This window comes from Benincasa hispida, chromosome 10, assembly GCF_009727055.1.
Source record: "Benincasa hispida cultivar B227 chromosome 10, ASM972705v1, whole genome shotgun sequence".
Classification (NCBI taxonomy): domain Eukaryota; kingdom Viridiplantae; phylum Streptophyta; class Magnoliopsida; order Cucurbitales; family Cucurbitaceae; genus Benincasa; species Benincasa hispida.
Window position 1 is genome coordinate 56,665,863 of NC_052358.1, and position 9,836 is coordinate 56,675,698.

The 9,836-nt window shown below is 36.3% G+C and overlaps 1 non-coding gene across 1 annotated transcript; it reads right to left on the bottom strand.

Annotated features, from left to right (window-relative positions):
* Positions 1–8,607: 8,607 nt before the first annotated feature.
* Positions 8,608–8,679, bottom strand: TRNAN-GUU. Its single transcript has one exon. It is a non-coding gene; the product is annotated as a tRNA-Asn (tRNA).
* Positions 8,680–9,836: the final 1,157 nt, after the last annotated feature.

The following is a 9,836-nucleotide window of genomic DNA, read 5'->3' on the forward strand; positions in this document are numbered from 1 at the left end:
TTTAGTTAGGGTGCTATCGTATAGGCTCTCAACACTAAGCGATCATCTAGTAATCACAACGTGAGTAAATTTCCGTGTCTTCTGCGTATCTCGTATGCAAAATGAAAACTATTTTCATTTTATTCTTCAGTTACTATAACTAAATTGAACTTCCCACTTTCGCACGAACCCGGAGAAAACTTCGACCAATTATCTCATAACCGCCCAATTATTAAAATAATGAATATAATCATATTTTATTCTTAACCTATAGTTTGATATCATATATCAATTATATTGTTTTCTCCTCTACTTGAAATAAATCATATTTATATCCAAATTCCTCCAAAATAATGTATCTCACACATTTAGTCAATCATATCGTATATAATTAACTAGTTCAATTATATCATATATAATCGAACTCCCTCTTGTCAATTCGAACATTTCAAACTGACTCAAAAAATGATTCTTAACTTTTATCCAAACTACCAAGAGGAACTAATGGACCTATGGCTCGAAGCTCCAATGGTACGTGAATAATTGATTAAACTCTTTAACACGAGATCCTCCATCCGTTAACTGCCAGGCATTCCACTAAAGACCAATAGTTGAACTCTTCTTACCACAAATATATTTATGTGTCCATCGGATATAACCAATCATGAGTATGATAACCCTTCACAGATGCTCGTAAGTACAGCTGGGCCAAATTACCGTTTTGACCCTGTAGTTACATCTCACTTCTTAAGTACCATTGTTCCCTCTAATGAACAATACAACATAGTCCAACTATGTGTGAACACCTCTTGGGCCAAGAGAAGGTTTGTGGTTGGCACCATATCGTTCAAGTCCTGAATCAGCCCTTAAAGGAGTATCTATCTACTCCCCCTACTTTGGGAAGGAGTAAATTCATCTTTGTAGCTGAGTTCCAGCTTCCAAATAGAGAATCCTAAAGTGGTAGGTTTGAGTCGCGACCTGGCCATGCACCCATGCAAATCAAAAGAATACCTCAATGGAAGAGTTCCCAACTCACTCAGGATTAGGTCATGTTACGTATGGTATCTAGTTAAGTTTTCATAACGGTGTTATATAACGAGACATTAACACTTCGTGGTCAGGTTTATACAAACTCTTTGTATAAGACACCCTCGCTCGCATGTCCCTACGGAATGATCAGATCAGATCATCTGCGACAACTCACAACACTTGTAACTATTCCACAAAGCGGGCCGCATCTGTAGCGTTACCAAGATAAGGTTTCCCTCCTATATCCATATACTACAGACCATTTTGGTTATCTCTTAAGACATGATCCACTTGTATGTCACCACATATATGCCTAAGCTACATAAAGAAACCAGGGATTTCAGTTTATGGTTTGTGATAAAGCAAATAAAATATTTCAGATGAGCAAAATCAAGAAGTGAAGTAAAATATCATATATTATACAACACAAGTGTTTTACAAACTATAGACACGAGACTTTAGGGCACCAACCCCAATAATCTCCCACTTTTTCCTAAAGTGAAGTGTTCGGATTCTTCCTCAAGGCTGCAACCTTTTCATCACATTCATCTTCTGAATCAATAATTCCATTTCTTTATGACCATGAATTTTTTTATTGACACAATCTTTGCTCATGTGCCCAAATTCTTTTTCACTTCCAACTTTGAATGGAACTAGATTTCTCTCTTTCCTCCTTTGAAGCTTCATTCTTTTTAGTATAGGTGCTCCCGGCTTCCACTCTTTTAGGAACCACAAACTTCCCTTTGCTTCACCCCTATTCACAAAATCATCCTTGTTTCCAAACATTAGAATTTGAAAAGTATTAGCTTTAGAATTATACCTCTTGAATGTTCCTTTTCTTCTCTCAATTTTAATTTTGATTGCATAATGATACATATCTTCCAAGTATAGTTGTGGATATCTATCGACGATATGAGCAATTTCTCTAAACCTCTAAGGAATCTAGACATGGGTTTCTTCTTCTTCTTCTCCGAATATTTGCTCTTTCTATCAAAGTTTCCATCTCTTAATAATATTCAACTACACTTTTTGTTCCCTGCCTCAAAACTTGCAATTTAGTTCTCAAATCTCTTTCATAATGTTTTGGAACATACCTCTTTCTCATGGCTTCTCTTAAGTTCTTTCCAAGTTTCAATGAAATCCTCCTCTTTCCTCCTTCTCTTGGATTTGAGATGTTGATACCCAATTTCTCGCATGGTTATGAATTCGGCCAATGGCAAGTCTCATCTTCTTATTCTCACTGAATGTGTTGCAATCAAACACATGTTCTATCTTCCTTTCCCATTCCAAGTATGCCTCCGCATCCGACGTTCCACAAAATGGTGGAATTTTGAGCTTGACTCCACTATCTCTATCTTCATGGATTCTTTCTCATCGTCTAGGGTGCATATTATTTCTTCCTCTTCCTCGAATTTGTCTTTCTTCTTCAACTAAGTCAATTACTTCATCATCTTCTTGTAAGACTCTTTGTTGTTGTGCCCTTCTTTTTTGCCTATCTTTTCTCATCATTTCCATCATACCTTGAATGGCTTGAAGAATAGCCATATTAGTATCTTGTACTTGTGGTACTCCTTCACCCTGTGATATTTTAAAGTTAGTAATAAAAAGATCTCACCACACTTCTCACCAATTTCACTCAAGAACACTCGTGTTTATCACTCAAGGGTAGGCTTTTGGTACTAGGTCAAAGATATAAGGGTTGGCTTATATTTTTGGTGCAATCTCACTAAAAGTTTGATAAAAACCAATTCAAAATGATCAACTCTCACAAACTAAGACTAGAGTAACTAAACTTAGGCTAAAAATAAAACAAATCTGGATTTTTTTTTCAAATGAATGACAATAAACTTTCATGTGCTTTGGATCTTTGATTTCTTTTTTTCTTTTTTTTTTTACTATTTTTTTTTTTTGCTGACTTTTTTTTCTTTATGATCCAAGAGTTGATTTGAAGAAGTTTTCAAGACAAGTTATAGTATGTCTTGTTACAAGATGTAAGCAATTGCTGTGGAGAAAAAAAAAATGAAATAAAAAAATTGAAATAAAGTAAAGATAACACCTCTAAAGTTGGCTAAGAACGATGAACAAATGCTCTGATACTAAATGATAAGTGCTTGCGATGCTTGTTGGATGCAAAGTTAGAGGTCCTTTTAGGATCCTTGCAAACACTCACAAAGAAAGCTAACTTAGATCAAACTTAAAATCTATGATGGTCACTCTTAGATCCTAAGAAAACTCACTCTAGAATTATCTTGATCAAGATTAATCCAATGAATTGATTTAAATATCAAATCTAAAGCAAGATTTGAAAGAAAAAGACAACACCAAAGGGTTGAATAAGCACAAGCTTTTACTATGGATAATCTGAGTTTTGAAGAACATTACAAGCCATTTTATAGGCCAAATGGTCGTGGATAGACCAAGAAACTCAAAGGTCATTCAGATACAATTAATTGCAAATTGTAGAAAATAACACCTAGAAACTTAAAACTTAATTGCATACTAAATTATAAGTCAAAATGCAAAATTAGGAATATAGAAAGTCTTCAAATTGCCTTAAATATCTCCTCTAGAAGGCGGCAAAGTAGATATGCACGTTTGACAAGGTTTGACATCACATTTCCCCATGCAGTGCACACTTGACAGCATTTTCTTCATAAAATCAGCATATTTTTTTTTACCACTGTGTCATCTTCCAAACTATAGGACTTTTCCCATACCATCTTCATGCCATTCTCTTCTTGACTCATTGAACTAACATTATATAAAACTTTGGTCTCAAAATTATTTATTAGTTCTTGTGAATTTGCTAGTTTTTAAAGATGTAGTGTGAATGGCTATTGAATCTTCTTTGTCTTACTTCTTGTAATTGGTCCTTTAGGTACATGCAATGGTTCAATGGTTGAATTCACATCACGAACCTTCTCATTTGCCCGTGTCCATCGCTCGTATGCCTCCCGAACATTTCGAGCGGCATTGAGAGTTGGAATAGAAGAACAGACCTCCGTAAGGACAAACATGAGATCCTCGATGATTAGTATCGTCGTGATCATATGTTTCCATATTGAAAAATTGTCGCCAGTAAGTTTCTCGACGCTAAGCAAAGCTAAAATGGTTGTAACCATTTTAAAACTTGTTGTTGAAAAATGAACAAACTTTTATAAGATTTTGCTAAACTGCATTTTAACCAATTAATTTTAACAAAACAGTTTCCAAGTACCCTAAGTGTATAGGACTTTTATTTTGCAATGGTGCCCCAGCAAGGCAGAACAAACATCACCGGTGGAGTGATCAGATGTCCCTTCACTAGGATGAGGCATTCTCAACCATTAGGCAGAACCAACTCTTGAAATTGAACCTAGCAACCACCATTTATTTGGTCCAGAACTGTTAACCCTCAATAACTATGCGTAAGTGTGACCCCTCGCTTTCGGTGCCAGAGTCCCACCCTAATGAGCCCACCGTAGGGAAGAAGTAGATTAGAACAAGAGATTAAGTAACCTTATCCTCTTCCAGGAGATCAAATAAAGAAACGCGCAAAACTGTCATTCTATAGGGGGACACTCCAAGGGTGCCTCGAGACGATGGGCATAAACTTTATCCAATCCAACGAGGGATACCGTGGGATATGTTGTCGCACTTCTCGCTCCTACTTACTATGAACATTCTCTCCATCCACCTTGATATTAACCTACCTAAACACCATCCTTTAGGGGGAGACTCCCAGGGTGCCACAAGGCCGAGGGTAGATCTCACGATGTGGACTATATGGGAGAAACGTGAAAGGTTTAAATGAAGCATCATATGCCCCAAGTACCTCCCACTGAATGTTCAACCTAGGGGTTCGTTAACCTAGACAATCCGACTACTGATTTTAGTCTAAGTCATCTTTTTAAGTCCGCTCATAAACAACTTTTGTCTATGAAATAAACAAGTTCAAATAGTCACATTTAAACACTTTAATGGACTGTTCTTAACTTGCATGCATGCATCAAATCTATCTAATTCACCTTTTCAGGTAGGTTCCCAAGTAAGGGTGTTACGTTTCCGTCAACTTAAATACCCCAGCCTAGACAGAACCCGCCTTAGACAAAAGGTCCCTTATAAATAGATTTACTACACTTTAACCTTTTATTAGTCCATTTAATCCTTTTAAACTGATTAAAATATTAAAGCCTAAAGGTTGCTAACCATATTAGAACCGTGAACTTAGGTCTATGTCATCAAGTTTTAAACATTTTAAAACCATGAATTAAACTTAAGTGAGCATGCATGTCTTTCTTGTTGCTTTTAGTTCTAATTTCTCTTTAACCATTAAAAAGAAACAACTAAAACATATTGCACATAACAAGGTATTTATAATGCTTATAAAGTAACCTATGTGTCATGCTTCATGCAATGTCCGGTCATTACTATACATAACTTTTATATACAAGTAATAACCAAGCAAACATGTTTTCCATACACCCTTATACTATAACAACTATAATATAAAGATGATGCATGTCAATGCTTTTTATGCATGCATAAATATAACTCTTATATTATATGATGCATGAGCATGCTCTTACGTAATTTAAATCATGCTTCTCTAAATTATAACATTTATAATAAAGAGATGATGCATGATCAATGCATAACCTAAGGTGGGATTTTCTATATGTGCATACCATATGACATATAAAATAAACATACATCTCATGTATAAACCAAAGATTAATGGACCAGGATGAACCTACACAAAACCGGAATGAAAAATTCTATCTATTACATTTTTCCGTCAAGCAAACCGGTTCACATGTGAACCAGGTCTTGAATCGCCGGGCGAAACTCCATCGTTTAGTAAATGCCTCCAGGTAAACGATCGCTTAACGCACACTAGATGATAGTGCGAAAAGCTAAACGATCACTTAGACGACAACGAGGCTGTGAAGCCAGATCATCTAGACGATCGCTTAACACGCAAAGAGGTAAACAATTTACCGTGCGATTACTCCGCGATCGTATAGTCAGTAACTATGCGATGAGGCTTGTTGAGCTATACGATCATCTAATGTGCGCATGCGTTAAACGACACCCGAGCATTCGATACTCAACAATCGCCTACCTCATCGTCTACACGACCCGACCAACACTTGGTCGTCTTCTTCCTCGAAGAACAGCAACCCTTGCTCTGAACTTCTTCACAAACGACTCAAAACTCAAACTAACTTTGAATTACAGACTCGATATCAATTAATTATGCCAAAAAATGCAGGGACCTTTACAATTAACTGGAAATGTAAAAGAATTAATTGAACCGAGGTTTCTTCCCAGAAAACTCCATTAATCAACATATCTATAAACGAGTTAACAATTAAAACGAAGACAGACATGTTGCACCCACCGAGAATGTCGATGCAATTCTTTGCATCAATGAAATTGGAATATCAAAAACCCGGCTCTACAATTAAAGGAACCCTTAGACAAGAGTACCTATGAGTGGAAACGGATCTTTACAATTTCATTGTGACAAAATTTCCACACATACATTCTAACAAACAGGTATGCATTATAAATACTAATTACTAGCATACTTCAAAAGATAAGTACAAAAAACGAGGGAACGTACCAGTTGAAGACTTTCTTCAATAAACTTGGTTTCACCGAGAGCGAACTCCTCACGTTCCTACTAGTCCAACAAGCAATCGCCCAACAACACCACGATCGTCTACACGATCAACAACGCACGAACTATAAGCGAACGGGGACTCCGCCACCACTCGAAGCCCTCAATATTCTCGGAGTGAGAATCCAAAGGGTGGACTTTGATGGAATTGGTAGAGGGGAGGAGGGAAAGCAATCGTGTACTACAAATAAGCAAGTGGGAGAAAGGGATACTATCGCATAGTCGGGTGCTTGATCGTTTAAGTCAAGGTACACGATCGTGTAGTAAAAGCTAAGCAGTCGTCTATCAAAAGGTAAACGATCGTTTAGTTACGCTCGGCATGCTAAGCGATTTTCTAGCAAAGGTAAGCGATCGTTTAGAAACGCGGGTGTGCGATTGTTTAGTTAGGCGGGCGCTTTCGTATAGGCTCTCAACACTAAGTGATTGTCTAGTAATCACACCGTGAGCAAATTTCCGTGTCTTTTGTGTATCTCATATGAAAATGAAAACTGTTTTCATTTTATTCTTTAGTTACTATAACTGAACTGAACTTCCCACTTTCGCACGAATCTGGAGAAAACTTCGGCCAATTATCTCATAATCGCCCAATTATTAAAATAATGAATATAATCATATTATATTCTTAACCTATAGTTTGATATCATAAATCAATTATAGTGTTTTCTCCCCTACTTGATATAAATCATATTTATATCCAAATTCCTCCAAAATAATGTATCTCACACATTTAGTCAATCATATCATATATAATTAACTAGTTCAATTATATCGTATATAATCAAGCTCCCTCTTTTCAATTTGAACATTTCAAACAGACCCAAAAACTGATTCTCAACTTTTATCCAATCTACCAAGGGGACCTTATGGACCTATGGCTTGAAGCTCCAACGGTACGTGAATAGCTGACCTGTCTCTTATACACATCTAGATGTGTATAAGAGACAGTCTCGGGCCAAGAGAAGGTGTGTGGCGCCACATCGTTCAAGCCATGGAATCAGCCCTTAAGGGAGCTATCTATCTACTTACCCCTACTTCGAGGAAGGAGTGAATTTCATCTTATGTAGCTGAGATCCTAGCTCCCAAATTAGATGAATCCCTAAAGTGGTAGGTTTGAGTCAGCGACCTGGCCATTTGCACCCATGCAAATCAAAGGATTGACCTCAATGGCAGGAGTTCCCAACTCACTCAGGATTGAGGTCATGTTACCTATGGTCATTCTAATTAACGGTTTTATATAGCGAGACGTTAACACTTCGTGGTCAGGTATTATACAAACTCTTTGTATAGGATATCCCCGCTTGCATGTCCCCAACACGAATGATCAAGATCAGATCATCTGTGACAAGTCACAACACTTGTAACTATTCCACAAAGCGGACTGCATCCGTAGCGTTACCAGGATAAGGTTTCCCTTCTATATCCATATATTACAGACCATTTTGGTTATCTCTCAAGACATGATTCACTTGTATGTCACCATATACATGCCTAAGTTACATAAAGATAACCAGGGATTTCAGCTTATTGGTTTCTGGTAAAGCAAATAAAATATTCAGATGAGCAAAATAAAGAAGTGAAGTAAAATATCATATATTATACAACACAAGTGTTCATACAAACTGTTTACAAACTACAAGACACGAGACTTTAGGACATCAACCCCAACATTAGTAACATTGATTTAAGATGCGCTGCTAATAATGAACTTTTTGTGTCATTTCTATAAAGTGTTGTTGTAGATTGGCTTTTAGTGACAAAAATTACAAGTGTTGCTAAAAATTTGTCACTGAATTATATTATGGGTTGATTCCATTGATTTCTTAGATGTGGTTAAGAGTTGTTGGAGGTGGTGGGATGAGGTATCGTCTATAATGAGTCTACAAAAGAATTTTTAGACTTTGAAGCCTACCTTGAAGGGGTAATATTCCATTTCAGTTCCCAAGTAGGATTTGAACCTACGACCAATCGGTTAACAGCCGACCGCTCTACCACTGAGCTACTGAGGAAGATCATATTAGTGTGCCTGGTTGGAATGTGATCGAGTCTCGCTAGAGAATGAAAACAGCACAACTTTAATTTAGAACCCAACTTTTATTGAGTTGCAATTGTCAAGCTAGAAAGGATCAGTAGCTTTGGGCTTGGACTCGATGAAAGGTATCTCCCCATCAGAAGTCTCTTGTAGAATGGTTGCCTTTAAGAGATAAGAACTCATATATTCTTTCATTCGGTGGTTGAAAATGGTATGCCCTTCATTCATCGGGTAGTTCAGAAATTACGCCCAAGTTATGACCACAACTTAACCTTACAAAAAGTATGTGTAGAAATCTCGAGATTTGCAAAATCTTTTACCAAATCAAATCAAATCTCTATTATATTCTCTTCTAAACTAATAAGGAATGATTTCCATATTGATTTGGAGAAACCCCAGTAGTCATTTGCATTTATTGATTTTATCGTTTATTGTTAATCTAAATTGGCCATTTAGATTAGCATACCATGTTGTCTCTAGTATTGAAAGAGTTGGATAATATGCAGATGTTATAAACATAATATAGGAGAAAAACCTAGATATAAGATTTCGTTTTACCCTTAGAAATAGGGTAATGACTACATAATAATTTACTAGAATTGCATGTTCATTTATCTGATTTTTAAATTAGTCATATAAATATGTCTTTAATTACTTGGTCTCCTAAAGGTAGTTCTCAAAGAGAGTTGAATAGGAGTTGAATTCGATTCATGTTACTAGCTGTCAGTTACGATAGATTGGGAATATAATTTGATTTCATACCTTAACCTCTTCAGGCTTGAAAGAGCAAAGATGCGGATGTATCTGAGTTACATGCCACATTATATCTGGGTCTAGTTGAGTAAAGTAAGTTATGGACTCAAGGTGGGTACAATTCTCCCTTAAGGTTAAAATGATTTGAATCCATTTTTTTCGTCTAATTTTTTACGACGTTTATTTTTCTTATTGTTTTCTCTTATTTTTCAACATACTTGTTTTTTCTTTTATTTTTCAAAACACTCACCAAATGAAATCATTTTATCTTTGTTACTTTTTAGTCACAAATTTTGAAGAAGGTCTTCTTAGTTAGATTATTGTGCTCTATTATCTTGGAATTCAATATGTGGATTCTATCCATTTTATACTACTAGTCAG